The sequence below is a fragment of the Falco punctatus genome, assembly GCF_963210335.1.
Source record: "Falco punctatus genome assembly, chromosome: 6".
Lineage (NCBI taxonomy): Eukaryota > Metazoa > Chordata > Aves > Falconiformes > Falconidae > Falco > Falco punctatus.
The window spans coordinates 57479363-57491642 of record NC_137585.1 but is presented as its reverse complement, the minus strand read 5'-3'; the positions used below and the strand labels follow the sequence as shown (position 1 = coordinate 57491642).

The 12280-nt window shown below is 37.4% G+C and overlaps 1 protein-coding gene across 9 annotated transcripts in view; it reads right to left on the bottom strand.

Moving 5' to 3' along the window:
- The window catches only part of CNOT2 (CCR4-NOT transcription complex subunit 2), a 91530-nt gene that overhangs the window by 38132 nt on the left and 41118 nt on the right, over window positions 1–12280 (bottom strand). The window lies entirely within an intron of this gene.

Below are 12280 nucleotides of genomic sequence, written 5' to 3'. Positions count from 1 at the left end.
GGTGCAGTGTGGGCTAACAAAGCCCTGTTCAGACCTAATAGGTTAATGTTCAAACCAGCCAAATGGCACATACTGGTCAGTACTGAGCAACTCGCCTAGTTTCTTGTACCATATGGGGAGACTGGAGAGATCATGACCAACAGGATGCTAACCAACCCTATATAACACACTTTCAAACAGATCTTAAACATCTTGAAAGATAATGAAGCCAAGTTATAGTTGGCTTATGAAATGCCCTGAGCCCTAAGATTTACTGTCTTCACTACTGATAGCATTAGCTAAACTTAAAACCCCACAGGAGCATTTTTAAAATTTTTTTTTAAGAGTCATTCTGCACTATCTTAGTCTCATGCTTGAAATTGAAATTTCAAAACATTTATTCTGGTTAGCTGCAAGGAGAGTCACTTTCAGCTTGAAATCCTCTTATCCCTACTGACAAAATTATTCTGATATTCTTCACAGTGTGGCTTATTCAAATTTCACCTTTACTGACTAAGATTTCTAGGTAGCATTTAATAACATCAGCTCCTATACTAGCAACAACTTAACCCCATGATTTCAAAGTCGTAGGAGTTTTGAATAAAGTCAGCACTTGAGATGCATTTAATACAGCTATAATCTGAGAGTTGCCTAAAAACGTTCAGCTAAACAAAAGCTTATTCCACCACTCCTTCAAGAGGGTTACAGTTACTTAGACTACTGATGTCTCAAAACAAATTTACAGTCTGTTACACACATGTGAAGGCATGCAAAGGTACCGCACACCTTCTCCTGATGAAGCTTGTATTTTAAAATGTTTACAAAAATGTGCAAATGTGAAGTCCCAAACTGCTCAAATGCACTCAGCTGACTTTCACACTTGTAGTGAAGCTTTCATTACACTATAAGCAAAGCATATCCCACTGTGCTAATCCCCTTACAATGCAATTATCACCTACCAGATGGGATGGAGCATTTAACAGGCTAAGGGGATTATCTTGTCCTTTGCTCTGCCTGAGTAAAGTGTGGAGAGATGAGCTGTTGCCTTTTAACCACTGTAAAAAGCACAGTGAAATGCTTTGGTGAAGCTATTCGAGCAACCAGGGGAAGTTGACTGTCTCAACAAACTACTGCTTTTGAGAAGGTAAAAGGCAGCTTCTCACAAGCCCCAGACAACTTTTTGGTGCTCCTTTAACAATACCTGGGATAACAGAAGAGGTTTTTTTGCCACATAACCTCTTGTGATACACCATCAGAGTAACAAAACAGAACTCTGACAGAAAAGAAGTCACTGAAGCACACACCACACTGTACTAATGTAATACCTAACCCTGAGCTACAGTACAGGAACTGCGTAAGGGGGAAAAAACAATTCTGTCTTTGACCCTGGAGCTTTTCATCTTATTTCTGCAAAGGTTTACACACGGCTGACTACACATGCATGATAAAGATTTCCGAGTCAGTGGGGTAAGCTCAGAGCTTTCAGTCTCAAAATAAGTGTTTAAAACTGGTGCAAGAAAGCTACAATGTCCAAATATGAAGTCTATATACCAAAAAGCTGAAAAATACTTTAAACACTCCCTACTGAATTTAAACTGTCCAAAAGATTTTCTATACTGATAAATGTATAAGACAGTAGCCCAAAAACCAATCAAAATTATGCCCTGAAGACTGATGAAGTGCACTGATAGTAACACGGAGTCTTAAATTTCTTTTTTAATGACCATGCTTTTGTAAAAAAAAAAATAGTAATTAGATAGATTAAATATTAGTATTTTTATTAGCACCCTGTGTTTCTACAAAATACCTAACAGGAACGTGCTGCTACAGTGCACCGAAGGCTGCAGCTGCAGGGCAAGAGGGGAAGACTGGAGAAGCCCTGCCTACAACCCAGCTGCATCACTACACCGGGCTGCTCTGAAGACCTTCAAAAGTTTTTGCAGAGACTGACTGACAGTTCTTCACAGCAGCATTTCTGTAAGCGATTCTGTGTTGTTCCATGCTGCCATGCGGAGCAGTCGCTTGCAGTGCTCAAGCTGTCCATGCTCCCACCGAGGGAGGTGGTACAGGCGCTGGAGGGCATCCTGGCAGCTGCCTGCACCCCTAACAGGATTTCACTTCACGAGAAAGAACTGCCACTTGTTCTCAGGGTGAACCACAGCACAGACCACAACAGAGAAACACTGCATTGCAATTCATGCTGCTCTCCAGCCCTGTTACAAAACTAACAGCTCAATAAAATGAGGCAGCTGCTAAAGACCAGTAACTGGTATCAGAGACTGAAGCCACAGCTGTGGTAGCCAGGCTGTTTGCCTCTTGCTGCTTCTTCCGCTAACACCAGCGGTCAGTACCAGTAGCCTGCAGTGACAGTAAGTGGCCGGCAAACTTCTGAATCACAGCATCTATCCCAGTGCAGAATTTTATAACGTTAGAGAAGGTTTACTCAATGACAGTGTCACATGGTTGCCAAATTAGCAGTCGGCATCTTCCTATCCACGTTAAGTTATTCCCGTATTCACTAACATATTCATTAGTCGGTCACGCTACAAGCATACACACGGATATTGAAAAACACTGTTGCGGTACTGTTTGTAAGAAGGTGTGAGAGTAACTGGGGCTGTGCCAAATGTGGGCAGATATGCAGATGGAACTTTGTCACTTCTATCTTAGGACAGGAAGCCACCTGGAAACTTTGTACACAAAGACTGCAGCTTCTTTTTCACACTCATAGATTAGTGTCCTATCAGCTACAAAAGTAAATACAACAAAGTTCATGCAGCGCTTATAAATATATTTTAAACCCTTTGGAAAGTAACAGTGTCTTTAGGTTTTGTATCTTCACAGGGTCTAGACTGATGAGGTAAAAAGTAGAAATCACCTCTTGTATTTCAGTCCCTTGTTCACACCTATATAGACACACAAACGCGTGTATGTTTATGCCAACACATCTCCCAGAAGTTGTACTCCAGTTGCATGACAATTTTACTAAGTCAAGAATTCCTGTGTACTCAGCCTAATTCCATACAGATCCTTCTCCTAATCCTGTTGGGAACCCAGTCCTCTGTTGCACAAAACACATTGACAGTGTAACCATTCATTAAAAACGTAGGAATGGTGCACTTCCATCAATTCATCCTTTAGCACAATATTGCAAAAGTATTTACAACTCCCACTGGTAGACCCATGTACAAATATTATTTAAAAATACTCATGGTAACAGAGGAAAGAAAGGGAAAGAGCTACATGTTCGGATTCAAGTTCAGAGAGATAACCAGCCATGCTACCACAAACCATGCCCGGTTCTGATCAGGTGAACACAAGCTCTTCTTTCAAAACACAAGTACGTCATGCTTAAAAATCAGATTTGCCCACAACTTCAAGTTAAATTAACCAAGCAAAATGCACATACAATCCTGACAAGATCTTTAAATTCTTCTGTGGAACACTTCCTAACAACCTCCACTATGGAAGAACTAAAAGCATCATACAAATGTTAAGAACTTGAAGCATCTAATAAACAGTTTGTGGCAATCTCTGATCTTTACCTTCAAGCTGAGTACATAACACAATAACCATCAACAATAGTTATTTAAAAAATAGTAAAATAAAACCCCACAAAACCTCCAGATTTCAAGAAAAATCCTTTTCATTACAAGAAACATTGCAGTATAGCATACTCCAGCACACAAACCTGTTAGCAACAACTGAAAATAAATTAATGACACAGAATTTAAGTTGACACTTCAAAATGTTGTCATCTTCAGTTGCAAAATGATCTTCTCTAGAATCACTTATGAAGTGATTCTATGATTGTATATTAAATGAATTCTATAATTTGCTTCAGGCTGTTAAACTAAAGTATGAAAACTAATTACATTTTTGTTTTGCAGTATTACTATAGATAGTGCTCAAGAAGAGCTCACTCATGACGTTAACGTAGCCAACTTCAAACTAAGAGAATACTACAAAATCTCCCTGGAGAATGTATAGTTTTGATTTTGCATAGAGCAGAAAAAAAACCAAACCACCAATCAATCATTGCATTACAACTGATTAATCTCATCTTTACGTGAGCTGAACAATACATACAGTAATACAAATTTAAAAAAAGAAACCACTTTAGGAATTTTAGCAGTATCTTCCCTTTCCTGCTCCTCCAATGAGTATGGTATTTGTCAACATGTACACTATCATTATGTGAGAGCAATTAGAGGTTATAATCTCAGTCTGATGTTACAGAGCTTCCACCCATCTATACACTAAGGCTTCTGATGTTGCTGTTTAAGTCTTTAGTAAGCAAGGTTAGCACTTCATTCCATTTCTCTTCTGTTACAAATCAATGTTTTCACATAAGGCAACATACTTGAATATCCAAAGTATCTACAAAAGTGACCTTTAATGAGCAGTTCAGTGAGAAGTGAGTGTCTCAAAAAATAAGTGACTACCAGAAATCACGTTGGTAACCACCAAATCAGCCTGCAATTTAAGTCAAAAATATAGAAGTTGGAACTCCATCAGGTGGTAAAAGATAGCATAAACTCAATTTACAGTAAAAACCGCCATTCTTTATGATCCTATCTCTCAGTGTCAAAGATAATTCCTATTTGGCCCAAACTGGAACTAATATACAATAGAATATATATACTCCCAACTCACTAGATGCAAAATCCCAACCCTTGAGTGATAAACTAGAGCTATTAAAAAACACCATGGAAAGCACAGACGTACAAATAGATATATTTTATTTTCAGAATGAAAGACAAAATAAAACTAGAAGTTAAAATCCTTTGTTCCCTCATTTGATTTCACAATGAGTCACTTCATTTCTCCAAGGTGACTGATAAGTTCTAACAGTATACTATGCACTTATGATATGGTAGCCTTTCAAGCAACAACTTTCTAGTATTAACAGTACATAAACATGGAAAACAGTACATTTCACTATATTTCTTTTTTGTTAAAAAGTCTTTTTCCTTGATAAGCTTAATACTGGCACAGATTTGTACTCACTGTAAGAATACAATAGTAAAATAGGTGTTCTGTCAATTTTTAACAACTAGCTTTACATTCTTTTAACTTAAGTGTTTTTAAGTTTAAATCTCAGAAATATGGCAGACTAAAATGAAGACCACCACACTATGAGGCACAAATCTACCAAAAAAACCTGAAGGTTGGATAGCCTTTAGAATAATCTCATTGTATTTGTGTCATATGGTTCATAAATTATTTCAAAATTCACAGAGCACTGTAGAGAACAACCGCCATAAAGCAAGTATCTGATTTACAGACTTATGTCAAGTCTCAAAGTAGTTCAAGATACAACCAGTCTCCTTAAAACTTCGTATGGCCTTTCCTTACAAAAATGAAATACGACAAACAAGATGCATAGCAGCTTCTATGCAGGAACTCCAGACAAAAATTTTGAGTATGAAAGAAATAAAGAACATACAGTTATGATTTTAGACCATCTTCCACTCGTATTCTCAAGAACGGCCATCTACAAGGTAAAATTTTTCAAGTGTCCTATAAAGTATAATGATGTTTGCAAAAGCTACACTAGAACTGTAAATCTCTGCTGCATGCAAACTGTGTCAGGAAACTGCAGTCCCTAACATCAAACAAGCCACAGAAATTCTCCTGACCAAGATCTACAGGCTGGTTTAATCCTTTAACCATCCTTAACTATTATGAGATTAATATTTCAAAACATTCCTGAAATAAAACAGCACAGAAGAAATAAGAAAAGCTATCCTACATTAAAATAAAAATAAACCAACATTGAAATTACTGAAGTTAAACTTGAAAATAGAGATTACAAGAAGCTCCATTTGGTTTCATAAGATGGTTGACACCATGCCCATCCTGGGGCAGATTCCCATAGGTTCTACTCCTGTTAATCACAAGCACAAGATTTGGATGATATGACAAATCAACAGTGGCTGGGGATATGACTATGCAGTAAGCTACGTGGATGTCTCTTATGGGTATGATCAGTGGAATGTACTCAGGAAATAATCTTTGGTCATGCCATTCAACAAAATCCAAACACACACAAGACAGACATTTCAAAGATGAGAAAGGCAGCAAGGGATCTGCAAAAGTGACCAGAAGAGCAGATGAAGTAGCACTCCATCTGGAGCAGCTGTGGGGAGAAACCAAGAATATGCCAGGTGCATTCAACCTTATTTAGGGATGTGACCTGAAGAGATGCAGAAGCATCTCCTTCATAGACAGGGCAATGATGTCACAAGACCTGCACATACGCATACCCACACACATACTGTAAAACACACAGCTGGATTATCTGTCAAAGACATGGTTTAAGAATTCTGTCAATCAAGAACAACTATCACTTGTCTGATATTACAAATACTATTTAGTCCGTAATAAGAAAAAAAATAAAACACATCAAAACCAATGTATCACATTCAAGAGCCTATCTAAAATGCAAGTATATTTAGCCCCTTTCTCTCTTCTTGATGTTTCCATTCATTTGTAGCATTTACAGTCCATTCAAGACTAAGAGTAGTTCTAGATTTAACAGCATTTCTGACTTACTGTTTTAAAACAGTATATACTTGCCTGTGCAATGCTCTTCAACTCTTAAGGTTTCATCATGAAAGATGATTGTATTTTAGAAAGAAGTGACAATTGTGTCAGTAACTTTAGGGGGCAATATGCTGGCTCATACTTTTAAATTCAATGCTATTTTAAGTAGGAATGCAGTGAACAGCAGCAAGAATCTTGAAAAGAAATGATGTACTAGAATGCTTCTATTACCTACTTAAGACATTCCTCAGCCATATTTTTTTAAAAAAAGAAACTAGTTCAATTTGTAAACAAAAAGTAACTTTTAAAGTATGTTCTCAGTTGATGATCCATCAAGACAATTATCAGCTAAATATATACTACCTGTGCATCACATTATTTACTGATTGTCTTCTGGGAATGCCATCAAAGAAATCAGTTATGCTAAGAAGTCAGGCTTAACCAAAATTAAGTTCAAAAACCAAACATGCTTCTGAAGTACCTACACTGTCATGGGAAAACAAAATAAAACCCAAAAAGAAGCAAAGCAGCACATAAAACAACAGATGGGTAAACTTGCATTTCTAGTAACTATTACAGTAAATCTGTCTGTGAAAACTGGTATATGGTTAACATGGAAATGGGTCAGTCTTAGAAAAATTCAGCTGTGAAGTTTGTAAATAAATAAGCAAAAAACAAAATTCCATTCTGGAATGAAAGTTGTTTTAAATATTCTCATGATAAACTTATTACTACAGTGGCACTTCTGGCTCCTCACAAGTTAATTCTGCGAGTTTCTCTCCACCACTTTGCACCTCAACCATAAGGAAAACTGCCATTGGAAGATACCAAAATGACAAGTTCCTACCTTCTTTTGTTTGATAACCTTTGACTCATTCCATTAGGTAGTTCATAAATGCACTGGTGGAAAAATACTTGCAGTTTTAAATAGAAATTGGTTTTTCAATTGAACAACATTGTAGTTTGTCACATGGACTGCATTACTACTTTTGAGTATTTTGCTGTAGACAAGTCTTGCTGTGTTTCAGAAATCACCCTTCCATAACAAATTAGAGTAAGATATCCTTTAATTCAGCAAGTTTATCTATTTGAATTTTATCTCTAGTTTCATGCCTGAGACTGCCTTCTTTGTTGCTCTGCGCTGTGGTTTTTTTTTATAACATAAAAAGGCACTTTACTCAGTTAGGAATTCTAGATCTACTCAGATGTAGTCTAGAGAGTTCCTTAATAGGGCATATACAATGGTAAAACTCAGCTTTAAAATATTAGAATATCAGCAAATCCACTAAGTTCTTCAGAAATAACAAAATCCTGTAATTCCCTACAGTCCCCAGAGAAAGAAGTTGGAATTTGGTATTTTCTTAAGCATTGCCATACTTGGAGCAAATTGATAAAAATGTAATTTCTGTTTTCAGCAGACTCCTGCTGCAGTAAATTGTGCATACGGCCAAACTCACATGATGTATGTGCAGTCTGAAAGCTGGATCAGGTAACTGGAGAAATAAGCCCATAAAATAACACTATACTAAGCACATGCAAATTGTTCTCAAAGACTTAGAACTGTGACAGATTTTGTGCATTTCTCACAGAGGCAAAATAGATAGTGACAAAAAAGCCAACAGTTAAAGAAATCTGCACTTCCTACTCTACAAACCCATTTCTGTATGAAGTCATACAACTAGTTATAACAGAAGTAACTTCAGCTGAAAACTCAAGGAGGGGTGCCAAGACAACAAAGCAGTTATAGGGAACATCAAGTTTCAGCCTGAAAAAGCTGTTGCAATCTGGATAAGGGGATTTCAACAGGGAAAAGCCAGTCTGCTGTCAAGAGTACTCTTCAACTTGCTCTTTACTGTACTCCCCCTCTGCTAGAACGCACCAAACAGGACAGCTGTTTTATACTAGTATATGTTCTGTGATATGTCTGTGGAAACATGGCAGAGAAAAGATCCTCAAGGGACATAAATGAGCTCCTATAAAGAGAATTAAGTAGGTTAAGCGATAATCAGACAGGCAGTAAACCAGGTTTAGAACTCTAGCATTTTAATTCATAGAATCCCTAGACTGGACAAATATGTTAAAAATGCAAAGTAGTAAGATTTCTGATGAAAAGCTCAAAACACTTGGGGGGTGGGGAGAAAAAACTTTTAACAGGTTGTCATTCCTCACTGGTATTCAATAGTCATCACATACAAAACATGTATTTTTTTTAACAGCAATTAGAACAGGATGTTAACTAAGTAAGATTATGTAGGTGGGACTTCAGCTTCACAATCAAGAGACACGCTATGCTAAAATACTTCTTCTCTACCAAGCGTTACAGCTTCAATATCAACATGACATACTTTGCCACCTCTGATGCTTGTATCACTCCCACCTACTCAACGCCTTTTTCCACAAATGACAGACAACTCAGATGATGCACATATGGACTGACAGAGCTTAAGCTGGAAAACAAACCAGGTCCTGATGTGGTCCAAGCCAGCCAATTACTCTTACTAAGGTCCCATTTGTGAAGCAGAGATAATTGCTCTCATTATCAAAGAAATTACATAAAGGTTTCATTAATAAGGAGCATCTCAGAAACGTTTTATGCTGATGAGTCCCCTAAGAAGTTATAAAAACAAAGTAAAACCCTGGGTGGAGTAACATGCAAACCTTTTTTTACAATGAAATACGATGGTAACCATTTTCCTGAATTATGGCCATTGTAACTAGTATGCTAACAGCTTATCGTTCTCCCAAGAAAGAGTCCTTACCTGTTCCGCAAGCCAACTTGTGCTACCACTTACTGAAAGCGAGGAAAATCATTTGCCCACTTGGAGGGCTGATAGGTATTTGATTACCAACATCATTGCAAACAAAGGGTCTTGCTTTTTGGTACTTCACAACAAATTTTATCTGCAAGGTTCATTACACTCCCTCTTTTTAAAACATCTACACATTTAGTTGCACACTGTCACAGCACTAGCAAAACTATCGAGCTGAAACAAGGTCTTTTACCATCTCATACCAGCATACTCTTCATGCTAGTCCCTCTGCTGCCTTTTCCTGGTCTCTCCTCACCCAGGGCACTCATTCTCTCTCCTTTCTTTTCTCTGCTTCTTCCACCTCTCTTCCTTGGCTGCTCCCTCTTCATTGGCTGCCCAACCTCTTAACTTAACCAGCCACAGCTGCACCTTGTCTACATCGGCCAACCCACCGCCCCTGAAGCCAGCCCACAGTTGTATATTACCAATGCTAATTAACCCAGCTTCATTCCTCTACAGCACACCACTCTAGCATGACATGATAATTAAAAGAACAAAAATGTATATGCCTAAGCCTCCTAAAGGGTAAGACAGTTGAAACAAAATAGCCTTAAATAAAAGTGGCACACTAAAACAATAGCTTGTGTACTGATAGCCAAACATCTTACTCACTTTGTACAATTTAAAGCCTTTTAATTCACATGTAAACTGCATCCCACTGCTTCAAAACCTCTGCTGAATTTCTTGCAGTTGCCAAATCAGAAACTTTTACAGGGAAAGCCAGTGGCAAGGAAAGAGAAAACAACACTCCAAAAGGTTTTAGGGAGGCTTTATCCCTCCAAGGGATGAAAAATTGAAGATCACCAGCAGCAGCGATACTGGCAGGGCAGGGGGTGGTAGCATGGGGATGGGAGTGGATGAGTAAACATGAAGGTCAGCTGGGCCTCACAAGCAAGGGAAGATGGTTGCTGATAGTGGAGCTAAGAAGCAACTCTCAAGCAGCATTAGAAGAATGGTGTCAATACACTTGTCAGTGAACAAGCAAGATCACCACATGTGCGGTCTATCACTTAGAGAGCGGTTTTTCCCTTCCTCTCAATCTTGATGTGGTCCCTTATAGCACATCTGAGCCAAGCTAAAATCGTTTCATCTGCTAAGTGTCCTCCAGCTTTCTCTGTAGAGTCATTACCTTACACACTCTTCAAAGTAGTATTTCTTAACAGTTCCTATACACCCGATTCAGTTGAAGCCAGAAATGCCCATTGATAAGCTTTCTAGATCTGTACTTCTGTAAAATATTAAGCCTTGGGTAGGCTGTACCTGCTCACTGGACACTATCTTTTGTTAGTTCATTCACCATGTAAAAACTTTTGCACTATGTATCAGACAGGGAGATAAAGCTTATAAACAGAGAGGAGGGGGGAAAAAAACCACAAACTACTTTGAAGTAATCCAAATTTGGTTCATGATCTCAGGATTTAGCTGGTTTCATCACGTCAAATCTCTTCCATTGTGGGAGAAGAATAAAAGATGAAAAATTAAAGAAAAGGACTCTTCTGACTTTTTATTCACTTTCTGTGAACAAAATTCAGGAGGCCAGATTTCTGCCTCTATGCTTCAACTAAAAGGGTAATCATTGCTCCAGCTGGGACATTTCCATCCCGATTCTGAACATGCTCCTCTTTCCAGGAATATGGCAGTTATGTAGAAAAAAAAAAAAAAAAAAAAAAGGAGAAAAAAAAAAGAAAACAACCAATTTCACTAACTTTTTAAGACGGCAGCATTGCCTATCTATTCCTTCCTGGACATGGCCAAACTTTCATGTTTTGTTAATCTGAAACATTGTATTTTAAATAAGCCCTTGTTTCCCAAGCATTTCCTGCAGTTAAGCACTATACAGTCAGATGCAGATCATGATTAATAGAGTAGCAACAGGAATTTATTTTCTTTCTTTCATTACTCAGACAGAGTTTGTTGACATTAAATAAATCAGAACTAGGCCCATTTCTACTCTAGCTTTTGCCAGAAGAAAAAAAGGCATGCTGTTGGGTTGGAGGTTTTTTTTGTTTAGGGATCACAAGATAGAGGACAACTGAAAAAGAGCACAACTAATTTTTAAAGTTTTATCTACCAGTACATTCACACATACAGTATTTATTTAATGTAAGCCGCTGACCATTTATTTGTTTGAAGTATCCTCAAGAAAGAGGTAACAACACTATTTTTACTTTATGTTGAATTTTAGGAAATACAGGGTTCTTCTTGGTTTGAGCTGCTTCTTTTTTTTCTAGAGGTATTCTAAAAATAGAAATAGCTGAGAATATTCTTGCCAAAAAACTCATTCTGAACACACAGCCCATCAAACACCTTGTCTTACTTTAAAATAAGTAAGTTTATTTACTTATTGGAAGATTCAAAACATTAAGTATATTTAACATTGAATCCTTGAAGAGAAAGAAATATTTACGAGCTGCAACGACTTACTGGTAACATACTTGCTTCTCAGTGACTCTCCTCCAGACTAACAGTATATTCTGCAAATGCAGAAACATTTCCCAAGAGCACAGACAGGTTAAAGTTAAATTTGTGTATGGCTTCTTAGCGTATCCTCCTAGGACATAATTACATCCTTCTGAGTCTGTGACTCTTCAGGGCAAATGCAAAAATGCAAAGTTAAAATTAAAGATTTCAATTCTTCGGTTACTTATTTATTATTTTTTTAAATTAAATCCTTAAGATGCTTTAGGAAGCATGTTTCTTAAAATATTCCAGGCCTGTTTCTTGTAACCTGACTATACAGCCAGGCTATATTGTGATTATAGCTGTACTGTGTTCAGCCATAAAATAAAGTACGACAAAACAACTTTGATGTTTTTACATCGTATCTAAAGAACAAGGACACAACCAATCTGAAATAAATTCAGTAATTATTTTTTTAAAGATAATGAATTATTTAAGACTTTAAATTGCCGAACTGCAATTCTTTACTGATTTTTTTTATT